Source organism: Callospermophilus lateralis, unplaced genomic scaffold (assembly GCF_048772815.1).
Source record: "Callospermophilus lateralis isolate mCalLat2 unplaced genomic scaffold, mCalLat2.hap1 Scaffold_86, whole genome shotgun sequence".
In the NCBI taxonomy this organism is placed as follows: domain Eukaryota; kingdom Metazoa; phylum Chordata; class Mammalia; order Rodentia; family Sciuridae; genus Callospermophilus; species Callospermophilus lateralis.
Window position 1 is genome coordinate 2,930,515 of NW_027516693.1, and position 20,170 is coordinate 2,950,684.

The 20,170-nt window shown below is 40.8% G+C and overlaps 1 pseudogene; it reads right to left on the minus strand.

Moving 5' to 3' along the window:
• The window catches only part of LOC143387821 (E3 ubiquitin-protein ligase Mdm2-like), a 36,806-nt pseudogene extending 17,128 nt beyond the window's left edge, over positions 1 to 19,678 (minus strand).
• Positions 19,679 to 20,170: the final 492 nt, after the last annotated feature.

Here is a 20,170-nt window from a genome sequence, read left to right on the forward strand (position 1 = left end):
TCACTGTGATTCTTCTATGAAGTAAGCCCCAGAACTCAGACCACTGATCAGATTCACACAAGGGTGGAGCCTGAGGTTTATTCAGACATCCATTATAACAATCACACAAATACCCACACTTAAAACAGGAGTCCTCCTTTATGGAACAAATTACACTCATTTTCTTCTTTGTATGTACTTCTCTTCAAAATTTGGTTGGAGGGTTCCGTACTTAGAGAAATCTAGGATTGTGTCAAGTTAAACATCCTGTTTCCCTCATCTGCTAAAGACTGTGCTCCTGACTCACTTCTTAAGAACAATGGAAAGTAAGGTGGGCTTAGAGTTATGACTGTGCTAATTCCCAAATTATAGGCCAAGTGTCTGCCAATGGTAAGTTCTTTATGTGTATTTGACTCAAGAATAAACCCAATCACCTATATCCTAGCTCCCTCAGGTACAAAAGAACCTTATTGCACTCAAAGTGTCCCTGTTTTTGCTACATGAATGTCAGGAATCTTACCAGATGCAATCTACATACTCTATTCAAATTTTGAAACTTTTTTCCTGGGTTTTCATAAGAAAAGAGGTCCCTGGGGCCAGAAACATAGGGAAGACCATAGCACCTCATAAACTTCTCCACAGGACCAAGGCTATGGTAAAGACTCCTACTGCTCATCCTATTTGGATTTCTAACCATCCAGGCAGGGTTTTACTCTGAAAGCCTTACCTTCCACAGTGATTTATAAGTTTCAGAAGTGATGTTCAGTATTCCCTTCACCAAGCCAATAGATGACCATTTCACGGAGCTTGGAGCTGGTATACAACTTTTACACAAAACCACCTGCACCTTCTGGGTACTGGTGAAATTTCAGGAGGAATACAAAAAGTCATGGACATAGGAGGTCTTCCCCATCCATATGCAAGAAACAGTCCATTCATAAATTTGAAGTCTGAGTACCGGGAATGTTTCCACTACACAGGACATGTTCACTGAAGGATATTGGTTATTTTCTATTTTAGGATGGGAGATTAAAGATTGATATATAAACATGGAAGCAGTAGCCATCTGCCAAGTGACTCACTGCTCCACATTTCATGTGAAAACTGAAAAAAAAAAGGTTTTTCCTCCATATTCTCAGGGGATATGGGACACACACACACACACACACACACACACACACACACACACACCTGGTAAGGGTCTTGGTGTATCCAAAGTGTCATCAAACATATGCAGCAGTACAAAAAAAGAAATCAATGGGTCCTCACTCTTTGCCTCGTTATTCTTTCATTGATCATTCGCCCTGGCCTTATTCTAAAACTGAGATCCGACTGACATCCTATCAGTCTGAGAACTCTTTATCCATGCCACTTTAAGCAGGTCTCGGTGGTGCTACATGTCTGGGGAGGCTGGGTAGAATCTTTTTAAACAGGAGCCACTTGGCAGTAGTCTTCATAGGTGGGCATATCACTGTTGACTCAGGCATAATGAACAAGAATTAGTTTCTACCCACACTGAGGTGCAAAAAAGAACACAAAACACCACTCTACTGCATTCAAAATTTTTACAGCACATCAGCCAGTCTCAACCCTGTTTATAGTGGTATTTTCTTAAAGAATCAAATAAATATGGGTATGGTAGCTCAAGCCTCTAATCCCACTGACTCAAGAAACTGAGGCAGGAAGACCTCAAGTCAAGACAAAACTTAGCAACTTAGGTAGTCCCTAAGAAACTCAGTGAGACCCTGTCTCTAAATAAAATAGAAAACTGGCTGTGGGGATGTGGCTCTGTGTTTGAGTACCTCTGGGTTCAATCCCCAGCCCCCTCCTCTATACACAATGTAATTATCTGGCTATTTCAGATGCCTGTAGTGAAAATGTACAGGTGCACAAAAATTTGCACATTTCCAGGTGGCAATGTGAGAAGTGTATCAATAGTCATTTTTTCTTAATGACTTTCTGGCTCCATTTTAGTAAAGACATTCTTTGGGTAATACTGTTTTTGTTGATAGTCTCCTTTTTTGGGCGAGGAGGAGTGATAGCCGGGATTGAACTCAGGAACATTCAACCACTGAGTCACATCCCCAGTCCTATTTTGTATTTTATGTAGAGACAGGGTCTCACTGAGTTGCTTAGCACCCCACAGTTGATGAGGTGGCTTTGAACTCATGATCCTCCTTTCTCAGCCTCCCAAGCTGCCACTTTTTTCATAGCACCAAATGGAAAATTTGTGGAGGTAATCTCGCTCATACATTAAATATAAACTATGAAGAGTATGTAAGAGAGGGATCCAACATGGCGGCCGGCGAGGAAGCTGCACTTTCAATATCTCCACATTAACGGGATCAGAAACACCAATTAAAACAGCTACATTCTACCTACTGAGGATCTTCTAGCAAAATTCCGTTGAAAGGAGACCTGCCGAGAATTAGTAAGTTTATTAGACGTGACAGTTTGCCCCAGACAAGTGAAACTTGACCGGCAGCGCGGGCTCAGAGTCCAATCCCACGGCCACCCGCCACTTCTGCAAGCGGCAGGCGGCCCAGAGCAGCGTGGCAGAAGGGTCCCCGCCCAGCCAGCAGACAGCTCCCGCCATCCCGGCTACCCTGGCGGCCCTGCTTTCGCTCGGCGAACAGCCACCCCACCCGGCTGGTTCTTAGCCACGCGGCTGCAGTCACCCGGCTTTACAAGCGGCCCCCGGCGGCCCTGCTCGGTGAGAAGGGTCCCCGCCCTGCCGGCAGACAGCTCCCGCCATTCCGCTCTTGTTCTGCAAACAGCCACCCCGCCCGCCTGGTTCTTAGCCACGAGGCTGCAGCCGCCCGGCTTTACAAGCGCCCCCGGCGACCCTGCTCGGCGAGAAGAGTCCCTGCCCGGCCGACAGACAGCTTCCTCCATCCCGGCTACCCTGGCGGTCCCGCTCTTGCCCTGCAAACAGCCACCCCGCCCGCCTGGGTCTTAGCCACGCGGCTGCAGCCACCCGGCTTTACAAGCGCCCCCGGCGGCCCTGCTCGTCGAGAAGGGTCCCTGCCTGGCCGACAGACAGTTTCCACCATCCCGGCTACCTTGGCGGCCCTGCTCTCGCCCTGCAAACAGCCACCCCGCCCGCCTGGGTCTTAGCCACGTGGCTGCAGCCACCTGGCTTTGCAAGCGCCCCCGGCGGCCCTGCTCGGCGAGAAGGGTCCCCGCCCTGCCGGCAGACAGCTCCCGCCATTCCGCTCTTGCTCTGCAAACAGCCACCCCGCCCGCCTGGTTCTTAGCCACGAGGCTGCAGCCGCCCGGCTTTACAAGCGCCCCCGGCGACCCTGCTCGGCGAGAAGGGTCCCTGCCCGGCTGACAGACAGCTTCCGCCATTCCGGCTACCCTGGCGGTCCCGCTCTTGCCCTGCAAACAGCCACCCCGCCCGCCTGGGTCTTAGCCATGCGGCTGCAGCCACCCGGCTTTACAAGCGCCCCCGGCGGCCCTGCTCGGCGAGAAGGGTCCCCGCCAGGCCGGCAGACAGCTCCAGCCATCCCGCTCTTGCTCTGCAAACAGCCACCCCGCCCGCCTGGTTCTTAGCCACGAGGCTGCAGCCACCCGGCTTTACAAGCGCCCCCGGCGGCCCTGCTCGTCGAGAAGGGTCCCTGCCTGGCCGACAGACAGTTTCCACCATCCCGGCTACCTTGGCGGCCCCGCTCTCGCCCTGCAAACAGCCACCCCACCCGCCTGGGTCTTAGCCACGTGGCTGCAGCCACCTGGCTTTGCAAGCGCCCCCAGCGGCCCTGCTCAGTGAGAAGGGTCCCTGCCCGGCCAACAGACAGTTTCCGCCATCCCGGCTACCCTGGCGGTCCCGCTCTTGCCCTGCAAACAGCCACCCCGCCCGCCTGGGTCTTAGCCACGCGGCGGCAGCCACCCGGCTTTACAAGCGCCCCCGGCGGCCCTGCTCTGCGAGAAGGGTCCCCGCCCTGCCGGCAGACAGCTCCCGCCATTCCGCTCTTGCTCTGCAAACAGCCACCCCGCCCGCCTGGTTCTTAGCCACGAGGCTGCAGCCGCCCGGCTTTACAAGCGCCCCCAGCGGCCCTGCTCGTCGAGAAGGGTCCCTGCCCGGCCGGCAGACAGCTCCCACCATCCCGGCACTCCTGGCGGCCCACCCGCTCTGCAAAGGGTCACCCCGCCCGGCTCTTAGCCACGCGGGCGCCATCTGCCTGGCTCTGTGGGCGCCCCCGGCGGCCCAGCACAGCCAGAAGGGTCCCCGCCTGGCCCGACAGAAGGCACGTGCCCTTCCGGCTCTGCTAACGGCCCTGCCCACCCAGGAAAGGGCTCCCCCCCTTGAGAGGATGGGAAGGAAATCTAACCAAGCCTCTATGAATTAGCGAACTGGGAACTAAAACCAGAGATTGTGTCAGACCAGAGACAAGCCAGTTCCACCTCTCCCTTCGGTCACTCCTGCAAGGAGCCAGGGGCCCGCCATAGCAGAGAGGGGAAGTCACCAAAGATCGGCCAAAGAGATTCCTTCCCAGCGGACTCTAAATTAGCAGGAGCGGCGAGGGAGCCGGCCGGAACTGGCGGGAACCGCGGCAGCGGCACGGGAACCGGCGGGAGCTGAGGCGGTGCTGACGCAGGAGCCGTCGGGAGCCGCGCGGCGCGGGTCTCCCAGCTACAGCTCCCACCAGTGCTGACAACTGAGGTCTCTTGCACCAGATACGGGGGCGTGGCTACCAGAAGGTAAGCAAATTTGCTGGGGGTTCTCAGCCCCAAGCTCTACAAACTTAGGGCCTGAGGGAGGCAAACAAGGAGAGTGTGCCCAGGCACTAATGAAACAGCTGCTCCACGCGTGTGCAAGGTAGGCGGAACCGTGACCACCGACAAAACAGGCCCAGTGGCCCGCCAGATACATCGCCCCGGTCAGGGGAGGGGCAGAGCCGCCACCAGCGCCTTTTAGGTAGACAGATCTGCAACCGACAGACAGAACAGGCCTAGTGGCCAGTGGAGGGGCAAAGCCGCTGCTCACGCCTGCAAGGTAGGCGGACCTGTGACCACCGAAAGAACAGGCCCATCGAAAGTACAGGTACAGCGGCCTCCTGGCGTGGAAGGCACATTGCCTCAATTGGAGGAGGGGCAGAGCCACCGCCAAAGCCTGCGAGGGAGACTTTGCAGCTATACAAGAGCAATATAAATATATAGGGGGAAAAATCAATAACACAACAGTTTCACCAAGCAGAAAGAAACGCGATCAGTATGAAAAGACAAGGAAAGAAAGGACCACAAGCAATGCAGGTCAACTCAACTTTAGAAGAGGTAATATCTGCAGCAGATGGAATGTCAGATAAAGAATTCAGGATATACATGCTTCAGATGATCTGGAGTCTCAAGGAAGACATTAGACAGCAAAATCAGACAATGAAAGACCACTTCGACCACTTCGACAATAAATTACATAAACAAATCCAAGAAGCAAAAGATCAATTATACAGGGAGATAGAGGTTATAAAAAACAAACAAACAGAAATCCTGGAAATGCAGGAAACAATAAACCAACTTAAAAACTCAATTGAGAATACTACCAGCAGAGTAGAACACTTAGAAGATAGAACATCAGACAATGAAGACAAAGTATTTCAACTGGAGAAGAACATAGACAGCTCAGCAAAGCTGTTAAGAAACCATGAGCAGAACATTCAAGAAATATGGGATAACATAAAGAGACCCAACTTAAGGGTCATGGGGATACAGGAAGGTATTGAGGTCCAAACCAAAGGAATGAGCAATATATTCAACGAAATAATACGAGAAAACTTCCCAGACTTGAAGAATGAGACAGAATCCCAAATCCTAGAAGCCTACAGGACGCCGAATGTGCAAAATCATAAGAGATCCACACCTAGACACATTATAATGAAGATGCCCAACATACAGAATAAGGAGAGAATTTTAAAAGCTACAAGAGAAAGGAAGCAGATTACATTTAGGGGTAAACCAATCAGGATAACAGCTGATCTTTCAACACAGACTCTGAAAGCTAGAAGATCCTGGAATAACATATTTCAAACACTGAAAGAAAAGGGGTTCCAACCAAGAATTGTGTATCCCGCGAAATTAAGCTTCAGGATGGAAGATGAAATTAAAACCTTCCATGATAAACAAAAGTTAAAAGAATTTGCAGCTAGAAAACCAGCTCTTCAAAACATCCTCGGCAAAATATTACAGGAAGAGGAAATGGAAAATATCAATGAAAACCAACAGCGGGAGGTAGTACAGTAAAGGTGGGGGGGAATAATCAAAGAGGAAAACAAACCATGTTTAGTAACATAAATAAACAAATATGGCTGGAAGAACAACCCATATCTCAATAATAACTCTAAATGTTAATGGCTTAAACTCACCAATTAAGAGACACAGGCTAGCAGAATGGATCACTAAACAAGACCCAACAATATGCTGCCTTCAGGAGACGCATTTGATAGGAAAAGACATACATAGACTGAAGGTGAAAGGTTGGGAAAAATCATATCACTCATATGGACTTCGGAAACAAGCAGGAGTGTCCATACTCATTTCAAATAAAATAGATTTCAAGCCAAATTTAATCAAAAGGGATGAAGAGGGACACTACATACTTCTCAAGGGAACCATACACCAACAAGACATAACAATCATAAATATATATGCCCCAAACAATGGTGCAGCTATGTTCATCAAACAAACTCTTCTCAAGTTCAAGAGTCTAATAGACCACCATACAATAATCATGGGAGACTTCAACACACCTCTCTCACCACTGGACAGATCTTCCAAACAAAAGTTGAATAAGGAAACTATAGAGCTCAATAACACAATTAATAACCTAGACTTAATTGACATATATAGAATATACCACCCAACATCAAGAAGTTACACTTTTTTCTCAGCAGCACATGGATCCTTCTCAAAAATAGATCATATATTATGTCACAGGGCAACTATTAGACAATATAAAGGAGTAGAGATAATACCATGCATATTATCTGATCATAATGGAATGAAATTGAAAATCAACGATAAAAGAAGTAAGGAAAAATCATGCATCACTTGGAGAATGAACAATAGGTTACTGAATGATCAATGGGTTATAGAAGACATCAAGGAGGAAATTAAAAAATTCTTAGAGATAAATGAAAACACAGACACAACATATCGGAATCTATGGGACACATTGAAAGCAGTTCTAAGAGGAAAATTTATTGCTTGGAGTTCATTCCTTAAAAAAAGAAAAAACCAACAAATAAATGATCTAATACTTCAACTCAAAATCCTAGAAAAAGAAGAGCAAAACAACAGCAAAAGAAGTAGAAGACAAGAAATAATTAAAATCAGAGCTGAAATTAATGAAATCGAAACGAAAGAAACAATTGAAAAAATTGACAAAACTAAAAGTTGGTTCTTTGAAAAAATAAATAAAATCGACAGACCCTTAGCCACGCTAACAAAGAGAAGAAGAGAGAGAACTCAAATTACCAGCATACGGGATGAAAAAGGCAATATCACAACAGACACTTCAGAAATACAGAAGATTATCAGAAATTATTTTGAATCCTTATACTCCAATAAAATAGAAGATAGTGAAGGCATCGATAAATTTCTTAAGTCATATGATTTGCCCAGATTGAGTCAGGAGGATATTGACAACCTAAACAGACCAATATCAATTGAGGAAATAGAAGATACCATCAAAAGACTACCAACTAAGAAAAGCCCAGGACCGGATGGGTATACAGCAGAGTTTTTCAAAACCTTTAAAGAGGAATTAACACCAATACTTTTCAAGCTATTTCAGGAAATAGAAAAAGAGGGAGAACTTCCAAATTCATTCTATGAGGCCAACATCACCCTGATTCCTAAACCAGACAAAGACACTTCAAAGAAAGAAAACTACAGACCAATATCTCTAATGAACCTAGATGCAAAAATCCTCAATAAACTTCTGGTGAACCGGATACAAAAACATATCAAAAAAATTGTGCACCATGATCAGGTAGGATTTATCCCTGGGATGCAAGGTTGGTTCAATATACGGAAATCAATAAATGTTATTCACCACATCAACAGGCTTAAAAATAAGAACCATATGGTCATCTCGATAGATGCGGAAAAAGCATTCGACAAAGTACAGCATCCCTTTATGTTCAAAACTCTAGAAAAACTAGGGATAACAGGAACATACCTCAACATTGTAAAAGCAATCTATGCTAAGCCTCAGGCTAGCATCATTCTGAATGGAGAAAAACTGAAGGCATTCCCTCTAAAATCTGGAACAAGACAGGGATGCCCTCTTTCACCACTTCTGTTCAACATAGTTCTCGAATCACTGGCCAGAGCAATTAGACAGACGAAAGAAATTAAAGGCATAAAAATAGGAAAAGAAGAACTCAAATTATCACTATTTGCAGATGACATGATTTTATACCTAGCAGACCCAAAAGGGTCTACAAAGAAACTATTAGAGCTAATAAATGAATTCAGCAAAGTGGCAGGCTATAAAATCAACACGCATAAATCAAAGGCATTCCTGTATATCAGCAACAAATCCTCTGAAATGGAAATGAGGACAACCACCTCATTCACAATATCCTCAAAGAAAATAAAATACTTGGGAATCAACCTAACAAAAGAGGTGAAAGACTTATACAATGAAAACTACAGAACCCTAAAGAGAGAAATAGAAGAAGATCTTAGAAGATGGAAAAATATACACTGTTCATGGATAGGTAGAAGTAACATCATCAAAATGGCGATATTACCAAAAGTTCTCTATAGGTTTAATGCAATGCCAATCAAAATCCCAACGGCATTTCTAGTAGAAATAGAGAAAGCAATCATGAAATTTATATGGAAAAATAAAAGACCCAGAATAGCAAAAACAATTCTAAGCAGGAAATGTGAATCAGGCGGTATAGCTATACCAGACTTCAAACTATACTACAGAGCAATAGTAACAAAAACAGCATGGTACTGGTACCAAAACACGCAGGTGGACCAATGGTACAGAATAGAGGACACAGAAACCAATCCACAAAACTACAACTATCTTATATTTGATAAAGGGGCTAAAAGCATGAAATGGAAGAAGGATAGCATCTTCAACAAATGGTGTTGGGAAAACTGGAAATCCATATGCAACAAAATGAACCTGAATCCCTTTCTCTCGCCATGCACAAAAGTTAACTCAAAGTGGATCAAGGAACTTGATATCAAATCAGAGACATGGCGTCTGATAGAAGAAAAAGTTGGCTATGATCTACATACTGTGGGGTCGGGCTCCAAATTCCTCAATAGGACACCCATAGCACAACAGTTAATAACTAGAATCAACAAATGGGACTTACTAAAACTAAAAAGTTTTTTCTCAGCAAAAGAAACAATAAGAGAGGTAAATAGGGAGCCTACGTCCTGGGAACAAATCTTTACTCCTCACACTTCAGACAGAGCCCTAATATCCAGAATATACAAAGAACTAAAAAAATTAGACAATGAGATAACGAATAACCCAATCAACAAATGGGCCAAGGACCTGAACAGAAATTTCTCAGAGGAGGACATACAATCAATCAACAAGTATATGAAAAAATGCTCACCATCTCTAGCAGTCAGAGAAATGCAAATCAAAACCACCCTAAGATACCATCTCACTCCAGTAAGATTGGCAGCCATTAGGAAGTCAAACAGCAACAAGTGCTGGCGAGGATGTGGGGAAAAGGGTACTCTTGTACATTGCTGGTGGGACTGCAAATTGGTGCGGCCAATTTGGAAAGCAGTATGGAGATTTCTTGGAAAGCTCAGAATGGAACCACCATTTGATCCAGCTATTCCACTACTCGGTCTATTCCCTAAAGACCTAAAAAGAGCACACTATAGGGACACTGCTACATCCATGTTCATAGCAGCACAATTCACAATAGCAAGACTGTGGAACCAACCTAGATGCCCTTCAATAGACGAATGGATAAAAAAAATGTGGCATTTATACACAATGGAGTATTACTCTGCATTAAGAAATGACAAAATCATAGAATTTGGAGGGAAATGGATGGCATTAGAGCAGATTATGCTAAGTGAAGCTAGCCAATCCCTTAAAAACAAATGCCAAATGTCTTCTTTGATATAAGGAGAGTAACTAAGAACAGAGTAGGGAAGAAGAGCATGAGAAGAAGATTAACATTAAACAGGGATGAGAGGTGGGAGGGAAAGGGAGAGAGAAGGGAAATTGCATGTAAATGGAAGGAGACCCTCAGGGGTATACAAAATTACATACAAGAGGAAGTGAGGGGAAAGGAGGGAAAATATAAGGGGGAGAAATGAATTACAGTAGAGGGGGTAGAGAGAGAAGAGGGGAGGGGAGGGGGGAGGGGGGATAGTGGAGGATGGGAAAGGCAGCAGAATACAACAGACTCCAGAATGGCAATATGTAAATCAATGGTTGTGCAACTGAAGTGATTCTGCAATCTGTATATGGGGTAAAAATGGGAGTTCATATCCCACTTGAATCAAAGTGTGAAATATGATATATCAAGAACTATGTAATGTTTTGAACAACCTACAATAAAAATTAATTAAAAAAAAAAAAAGAGTATGTAAGACCCAAGCTCAAAGATGGATGAATAATCTGGTGCCTATGACCACTCAGTTGCTCAAAATAAGCCTGAAATATATTCTGATCTGCTCCTATTTTAAAGTAATTTTCTATATTATTGGTTTCTTAGCACGGTCTAATCTTTCTACCTCCAGTAAAAGTATTCCATCAGCCAAACTTTTCAATACACACTTTATTTTACACACCTAAAACACCAACCATAATTCTACCATTTCTTCTCCTCCATCCAATGTGTGCATGGTAGCTATAATATTATTTTAAAAAAACATAAGTCATTTAATTCTTCTCTGTAAACACTTTCAATGCCTTCCTATTATACCTAGACTACATGTCAGACATTATCATATGGTCTACAAAGGCACTCATAAAGTTTTCTTGTAATAAATATCCAACTTTATCTTCAAGTTATCTTTAGTTATTTCCTTCTTGCTCACTACGCTAATAACCACTTTCTCTTTTGTGTTCCACAAGATGAGAAGTTGCTGACTCAACAAATTAGACGAAAAAATTCACTCTTGCAACGGCAGATAATTGGAGAAGTTGAGAATAAAGCATGGCCTGACTCCACTTTGAATGTAGGCTTTTATTGCTCTTCTCTCTGTTACTACAGTTTTGAATTCATAATTATTCTGACAATGATGTAAAAGTATATAGCCATGTGAAGTGATTTGAATAAGAGGAATGTATCTTTATTACTAGATATCTGTATATAGAAATGGCCCAAGAGTCTCTACTGCACCTTGTGCTAGAATCTTGCAAGTGCAAGTCACTTAATGAAGTAAATTAAGATTCCTCCTCATTGTGAGTGAATTAAACATAAAATACTGGAGATTAAGGCAAGGGACACAGTGGCCAGAGGACTTAAGAAAGAAAAGTAAACAATCTGCCACCCTATTTGGGCTGATAACAAAAGCCAGAATGACCCTTCTCCCTGCAGGCACAATTCATTTGGAAAAAACTTAAGTACACAGCAGAGTAAATAGAAGCAGTATTTTGAGTGCATTGCCAAGTGCCCCCTTCACTACCTTAATCAAAACACCACCCTATTATGAGAATTTCTTTGGGAGGAGATGTAATGAGCTGGTGTCACCTCAATTTTTTAGGTTTAGCGTCATGTTGTGTGAGCCTGCCATTTCTTCATGCTTGAGCCTCCTTTTTCAGCCTCCTTTTTCCTCATTTCCCAGAGCACACATGGCTGTCACTACAAGATAAAATATATTTGCAAATTAATTAACTTTGTCCAACACTTGGAGAATTAGATTTCTGTTCAGGGTTCTTCCTGAGTCATGGATTCTTAAGACATTGAAGGAATTCAATATCACATTTTCCTCATTTCCCTTTTGTATTCTCTGGCTATCATTTTCCTACTTCTTCCTTTTGTCCCCCATTTATTATCATATTTCACCCAGCAGAATATGCTTTGAGAGGTAATGCCTTGTGAGAATTTTTAATCTCTTTAAAATAATAATTCATAACAAAACCAAACAGCTAATAAACATAAGGTTGAAGAATAGTAGAAGTCAGCTGCACTGGAGTTTCATTTTGTAAGGATTTCTTTCCTTGACTGGCTCTTTTTTTTTCATTAAAAAGTGCACAAGGATGAGGCAAACAATATATAAAATGGAGAGAAGAATTTACAGAATGTTGGATCTGCAATGAAAACCATTAAGGGATTTTTTTAAAAAATCAAAAGCTTAATTCAAGAAGGAAGAATTTCAAATTCCTTACCAGTATCAAAGCAAAAATACAAAATACTGTTGAATGTGTTTATTTGTGTTCATTGTATATTTCTAATGACATTTACAAAACAAACTTGTACAGTATACTATTTTAATGATACTGGCATATACAGACATAGAGCAGTATTGCCTAAATGAAAGGAAAGAAAGTTTAAAGAGACATTTTGAGGATGTGTTTACTCAGATTAGAGTTAAAATTGAGGTGCCCAAAACATAGAAAATTCTTCAGAACATTAGAATGGTCTAGGATATTATGGAAAAAAAAAAAAAAAAACTACGGCACGGGGAAAAAGAGAAGACAAACTGAAAAGCTCCTGCACAAGATTGATAAAAATTGAAAGAATGAAGAGACAACCTACAGAATGGGAGGACATATTTGTAAACTATATTATCTGATAATTGGTTAACAGCCTGAATATATATAGAATGCAAACAATGCAATAGCAAAGAACAAGTAACCTGATTTAAAAATGTGCAATAGATCTAAGTAGACATACTTTTAAAGACATACAGATTGTTCAGAGGTATAGGAAACATGATCAATATTACTAATTATTAGGAAAATGAAAATTAAAGCCACAATGAGATCTCACTTCACTCTAGCTTCAATGGTTATTGTCAACATATTTAAAGATAACAAATGCTGGGAAGGATGTGGAGAAAAGGGGACCCTTGCATTTTGCTGACAGAAATGTAAATCAATATGTTCATTGTGTATAACAGTATGGGAATTCTTCAAAAAAATTAAAATCATGGCCTAGGGTTGTGGCTCAGAGGGTAGAGTGCTCACCTAGCATGTGTAAGGCCCTGAATGTGAACCTCAGCACCATATAAAAATAAATAAAATAAAGATATTATATTCAACTACAACTAAAAATAAATATTTAAAAAAATGAACCTATATATGATCCAGCATTTCTAGTACTGAATTCAAATACAAAGGAAATAAAATCAGTATATCCAAGAGACATTTGTAGGCCCATGTCCCATTGGAACACTATTCACGACAGATAAAAATGTAAAAAACCTAAGTGTCTATTGACTGATGCAGCAGCACTGCATCTATTATGTAAGACTTAGGAGGTACTAGTTCTTTTTTTCCCTATTCTTTTCAAGTCTCAAACTTAAGGGATAGTCAGTAGATAAATCCTTAAGATTATTTTCTTGGTCAGTATGTAGTTAATTACTTCAGTAAATGTATAAACAGTACAAAAAGTTACTTTATCAACCTTTTCTTTCTCCCTTGCAGTGCTGGGAATTGAACCCAGGACTTCATGTATGCTAAGAAAGCATTCTAATATAGAGCTACTTCCCAACAAACCTTTTTTTTAATGATTACCACACATAGAACTCAGATAAAACTTGCAGCCTCTATTCAGCTGACTAAAATGGGGCTTCTCTAAGAAAAGTCAAGTGTTAGAGTCACAGAGAATGATTACTTAGAACTATGTTTCTCTGAGTGTGTGTGTGTGTGTGTGTGTGTGTGTGTGTGTGTGTGTGTGTGTGGTGTGCATTTGAAGTGCCTGAATGACAGTCAAGTTATGCTCTACTGTAAAAGACACTCTGGGATGACATGCAACACTACTGTTCAGAAGCTAAAAATATACTGTCATTAGTTTTTAAGTCTGTTTTCAGTATTTGATTTTTGTGCTACATCCATTTAGTAAAAGAGTATTTTGCCTTATTCAAAGCCATCAGTATTTTATTGGCTTGCTATTTCAAAAGTTTTTATTTATTAAATGGATATATATTGCTTCATGAAATAGCACATTCTACTTTAGAATTCCAATAGTAAAAAGAGCATTGGATTTTATATCATATCCATTATAGGGTATAAATCTAATGATTTTTGTAAATATAATAATTTGCAAATATCCCTTTGTTGTGTGCTATCACATGAAAGCAGCTTTCTCTTCTTGCTTCTCATCTACAGCTGAGTCATGGCACTTCTTGTCCCTTGGAAATGGGAATATAAAATTTGTGAAAGGTACTTTTAGAGAGGAAAAGAAAGTAGTCTTTCTAAGCTGACAGACTGTGAAAGGATGTAGGCAAAGTTAAAAAAAAAGGCTTCTGACATTGATGTGTTAGCAAAATTTCAGAGAAATGGAGCCCCAGTACAGTTTCTGCTCCTATTCTGCAGTGTTTGCTTGGAAGATGATGCTGTTCTGACAAAGATGGACTAGAAAAATCATCTGGATGCAGATCTGCTATGCTCTGTATGTCTATGTTCTTGTATGTAGCATGTGAGGGGTCCAGACACTTTTGTGACTTCTCTTGAGCTCAAATGGAGGTGCTTAGAAAGCAGGTACATTACTAGAGGCCCAGAAGTAGAATAAACAGGCAGATGGAATGATTCAAGCCCAGTATTCACTTTCTCCAAACATATCATTCCCCAAAACCATGAATGACTAGAGTGGTTTTGTGACCAGAACAGATGTGATACCTATAGCAGCAAAGAACTCCATTCATTATACTTAGGCCTGGTTCCAAGATTTCCATCTACTTCATATCTATGAGCATATATAAGATATTTCCCACCTCTCAATTAATAGCCAGACTTCATTCTAAGCAGCAGGAGAAGATGCAGCAAATATAAAAGGCAATATCTTTAAAAGACACCTAGATATCCAAAAGAGACTATAGGACACAAATAAATTGTTAATTGTTAAAAAAGGTCTTCTTCACTTCACATTAGCCTCAAGGTACTGAGCATACAGAAGACAAGCTGAAAAAAACTATTCCAGAAAATTAATTGCATTTATTTTTGTCACCTAAGCAATATATACAGTTTCAGCAAGGTTAGGTACCTGTCTTTGGGAGCACTATTGCCTGTTTCTCATTACAGTGTAGGCAGCTGAGAAAGAGTGCCCAAATACTGATAGCAGTTTTTTCACCTTTGGTATTCTATAAGTTCATAGATCCTACACCTGTGTACAAAAGTAAGGACAGTGATTTAAAAAAAATAAATGACATCAGAATGCATTGCAATTATCATTACACATATACAGCAGGTTTTCATATCTCTGGTTGTATATAAATATGTTGACACCAATTCTTGTCTTCATACATGTACTTTGGATAATGATGTCTATCACATTCCACCAGTCTTGCTAACTCCCTGCCCCCTCCCTTTCCCTCCCACCCCTCTGTCCTGTCTAAAGTTCATCTATTTCTCCCATGCTCCCCCTCCCTACTCCACTATGACTCAGCCTCCTTATATCAGAGAAAACATTCAGCATTTGTATTTTGGGATTGGTTAACTTCACACAGCATTATCTTCTCCAGCACCATCCATTTACCTGAAAATGCCATGATTTTATTCTTTTTTATTGCTGAGGAAAATTCCATTGTGCATATGTGCCACATTTTTAATCCATTCATCTACTGAAGGGCATATAGGTTGACTCCAAAGTTTAGCTATTGTGAATTGTGCCTCTATAAACATTGATGTGGCTGTGTCCCTGTGGTATCCTGTCTTTAAGTCTTATGGGTATAGACCAAGGAGAGAGATAGCTCGGTCAAATGGTGGTCCCATTCCCAGATTTCCAAGGAATCCCCACACTGCTTTCCATATTGGCTGCACCAATTTGCAGTCCCACCAGTAATGTATGGGTATACATTTTTCCCCACATACTCGCCAACACTTACTGTTGTTTGTCTTCATAATAGCTGCCATTGTGACTCGAGTGAGATGGTAGCTTAAAGTAGTTTTGATTTTCATTTCTTTAATTGCTAGAGATGATGAACATTTTTTTCATATATTTGTTGATTGATTGTATATCCTCTTTTGAGAAGTGTCTGTTCAGGTCTCTGGCCCATTTATTGATTGGGTTATTTGTTTTTTGGTGCTTAGCTTTTCTAGTTCTTTATATACCCTAGAGATTAGTGATCTGATCTTTTCTTTTTAAAGAGAGAGTGAGAGAGGAGAGAGAGAGAGAGAGAGAGAGAGAGAGAGAGAGAGAGAGAGAGAATTTTTTAATATTTATTTTTCAGTTATCGGCAGACACAACATCTTTGTCTGTACGTGGTGCTGAGAATTGAACCCAGGCTGCATGCATGCCAGGCAAGCGTGCTACCACTTGAGCCACATCCCCAGCCCCTAGTGATCTGATCTTTTAGGGGAAAATATTTGCTTCCAGGATTTAGGCTCTCTGTTCACCTCACAGATTGTTTCTTTTGTGAGAAGAAACTCTTTAGTTTGATTCCATCCCATTTATCAATTCTTGGTTTTAATTCTTGCTCTATAGGAGTCTTTTTAAGGAAAGTTGGGGCATAATCCCACATGATAAGTTTAGGGCCTACTTTTTCTTCTATTAGATGCAGAGTCTCTTGTTTAATTTCTAGGTTTTTGATCCACTTTGAGTTTTCTGCATGGTGAGAGATAAGAGTTTACTTTCATTTTGTTGCATATGGATTTCCAGTTTTCCCAGCCCTATTTGTTAAAGAGACTATCTTTTCACCAGTTCATGTTTTGGCACCTTTGTCTAATATAATTGTAATTTTGTGGGTTTGTCTATGTGTCCTCTCTTCTGTACCATTGATCTACCAGTCTGTTTTGGTGCCAATACCTTGTGTTTTTGTTACTATTGCTCTGTAGTATGGTTTAAGTTCTGGTATAGTTATGATACCTGCTTCACTCTTCCTGATAAGGATTGCTTTAGCTATTCTGGGTCTCTTATTTTTCCAATAAATTTCATGATTGCTTTTTCTATTTCTATGAGGAATGTCATTGAGATTTTGGTCAGAATTGCATTAAATCTGTGTAGTGTTGTTTTTTTTTTCTCTGAGAAGAAATGAGGAAAATTACCACATTTACAATAACCTAAAAAAACTTGGGAATCAACTTAATGAAAGAAGTGAAAGATCTATACAATCAAAACTACAGAACCCCCCAAAAAAAGAAGTCAAAGAAGACCTTAGAAGATGGAAATATCTACATTGCTCTTGGATAGGCAGAATTAATATTATCAAAAGGACAGTGAGTGATTTTAAGCATTTTCTGGGAGTCTGAAGGTTAACCCCCACACCCATATTTTCATTGATTAGTTTATTCACTCATTCACAAATGCAGTCTAATTCATCATCTTGCTTTGTATATTAGTTAATCCTCTGTTCCCACTAATAATTTTTTAACGGCTCAGCATCAACATGCTGGAAGGAAGTTTGAAAAAATAAAATTGTATAAAGAGCAGAAATATAATTTTGAAATGAAAAGATAAAGAGAATAAGCTCCAAGTAAGTGGATAAGCAGAGAAAAGTACTTAATGGCAACCATGAAGCACAGACAAAAGCAAAAGAAAAAAAAAAACATTTCCCTAGGAAGAGGAGTGTGGAGAATGGTGACAGTGATTGAAAGATCAGTGTCTAAGAAGAGGGTCCCTGATGACTTTTTGGCTGTGGCATGCTTGGTGCAAGCATGGAAAGTTTCTGTACAAAGGTGTAGGATGCCCAGTTGCTATGGCAATGCCCTTCAAGTGGAGGCTCTGTGCTAGAGTCTTATCAGCCTCAACTTTGCTCTCAGTCACAGAGCTCCTGGGGAATGAAGAAATTTATTTAAGCTAAGACAACCATAATTTTCTACCACCTCTGTTGCTCTTGAACCTGCCCACATAATAGTAACTTTAAACAATGGACTTTCTTGAGAGATACACAATGCTCCTAACATTGCATATTTCAACTGCAAAATGTAACTGAGGTATAAGCTGCATAATGTTTCTAACTCTGAAACTTTCATAAATACAAAGAATAATACTTGTGTAGTCTTTAATCTAATTAATGAGATAAATATAATAAAGATTGCTGGCATAATTCTTTAGATCTGCTTCTCTATCCAAGAGCAGCACTCCACACAATCCCAGTTGTTATTTTCACAATCTGAGTATGTGAGTCTTTATTCTTCCAATCTCCCATTGCCTGTCACAGGAACCTGCTAGTTTGGCTACACTGGTCATGGCAAGGGAGGGTTATTGATTCGGAAGTCACACAGAATGTTTCTCTAAAGTGGAAGCAACATAGGTGGTGTGCACATGGTGGTTCTCTTAGAATTAAAGTATCATGAAACTCAACACTTACAGAAATTGCATTAAATATTCTGTCATTTCAGAGTGAAAATACTTTCTTCAACTCAAGGAACCTCTAACAAATGAAATAAATAAGCCACAGATAAATGGTGTCTGTAGGCTATGTAACCCAGGTAGTACTCAGAAGAATTAAAACTGATAGTGTTGCCAAAGAACCCATTATTATTTATTTCTTTATTATCTTATTTCATCATTATCTTATTTCATTATTATCTTGTTTCAGAATCAAAAATAAGCCCCTTATTTCCAAATCAAATAGAAACATCTGTTTGTTCAGAAGTATAAAATTAAATGGCAATCTTATCCTCCTAGAAACATTAGCTGACTGTCCAGATATGAAAACTTTCTGTTTTCTTCAAACTTATGTTCCACTTATCTCTTACTGTTTCTTCCTATAGCCAACACTTGACCTACATGAGGCTAGGTTCCAGTCTGTGTTACTTTCTTTTTTCATGCTATTTTGTTAACCAATCTTTAAATTTATTTAACTTTCCATGTCATTTCACTGCTGATTCTTCAACATTTATGCCATTTGATTCAACACTACTTGATTTTTTTTCACAAACATTAGACTGCCTATTTAGTCCCCTCAAACAGGAAACATCAAAATAAAAATCTCAAAGTTTTCTCTGAAGTAATTACCAAACTGCTTCTCTGAAATCTTACTCAATTGATTAATAAATTCAACTATTCCTAATTCATCCTTTGTATCCATATGCTCAACCAGTCTACTAGCCAGTTACAGAAATAAGATTTCTAGAACATATATCAACTATTTTTGTTTTAGTATTTGTACCCATATTCTTCTTTGGGTAACTGCAATTTTCTCTGGGTTATCTCCCTACTTCAAAACCAAATCTGACTCCAAAGTATTTCCTTCCCCAAACCCATAATAGGTACTACAGCAAACTCTCCCCCTTATTGATCAATACTTTTTTCTAAGAGTGAGATAAATGTCTAAATTCTGAATTTCTTAGCTTTCTTAGATTGTTTTAATGATGTGGCTCTTTCAAATATGTTTTTTTTCAGAGAAAAGAAAATACCAAACCAAGGGATAAATATTCTAGTTTCAAGCATGCAACCTATCCTAAATTCTACTATAAGATTATTTGGTATTTAATAGTAAGTGGATTCTGGCATCACTTTTAAAACTTATTTAACCTCCCATATCAAAAAATCTCTTTTATATTGATACATATGAAAAGTGCCCATAAATCACTAAAAGGTACTCACAGGGTCAGGAGAGTTTCCCACTTGTACTGGTTGTTGAGGTCCATGTAAGCAGAAGGCCTCTGCAGTGAAGCAGCTCTTAACACCAGGCTCTGCCCACTGGTATTCCAGCAGAGTGCAGAAGCTGAGTCTATTTTCTCTTGCAGGGTTCAGTATGTTCTGAATCCAAATAGCTACATGCAGCTCTGAAAACACCACAGCATCTTGCCACTTAAGCGTGCTTAGCTAGTGATATATACCTCTTGGTCAACAATATTGGTCCACATTTAATTAGAGTTTGGAGAAAGCAGCAATGTTATTGTTCCAAATTTATGCTAATGGTAGTTCACAAATATACACACATTATCGGATAGCACTTGAGTCTGAAACTTTAGCTTTGCCCTTATTTCCATTTTCCCTGCAGGAGGCATGGCAGCAGTGACAGGTCAGTATGCCCTTCCTCCCTTGACCCTGGCCTCCACCTTCATGATATTGTTGGCTACATTGCCTACCCCCACCCTTTCCAATCCAGTACAATGAGAACCACCCTGGAAGAGCAT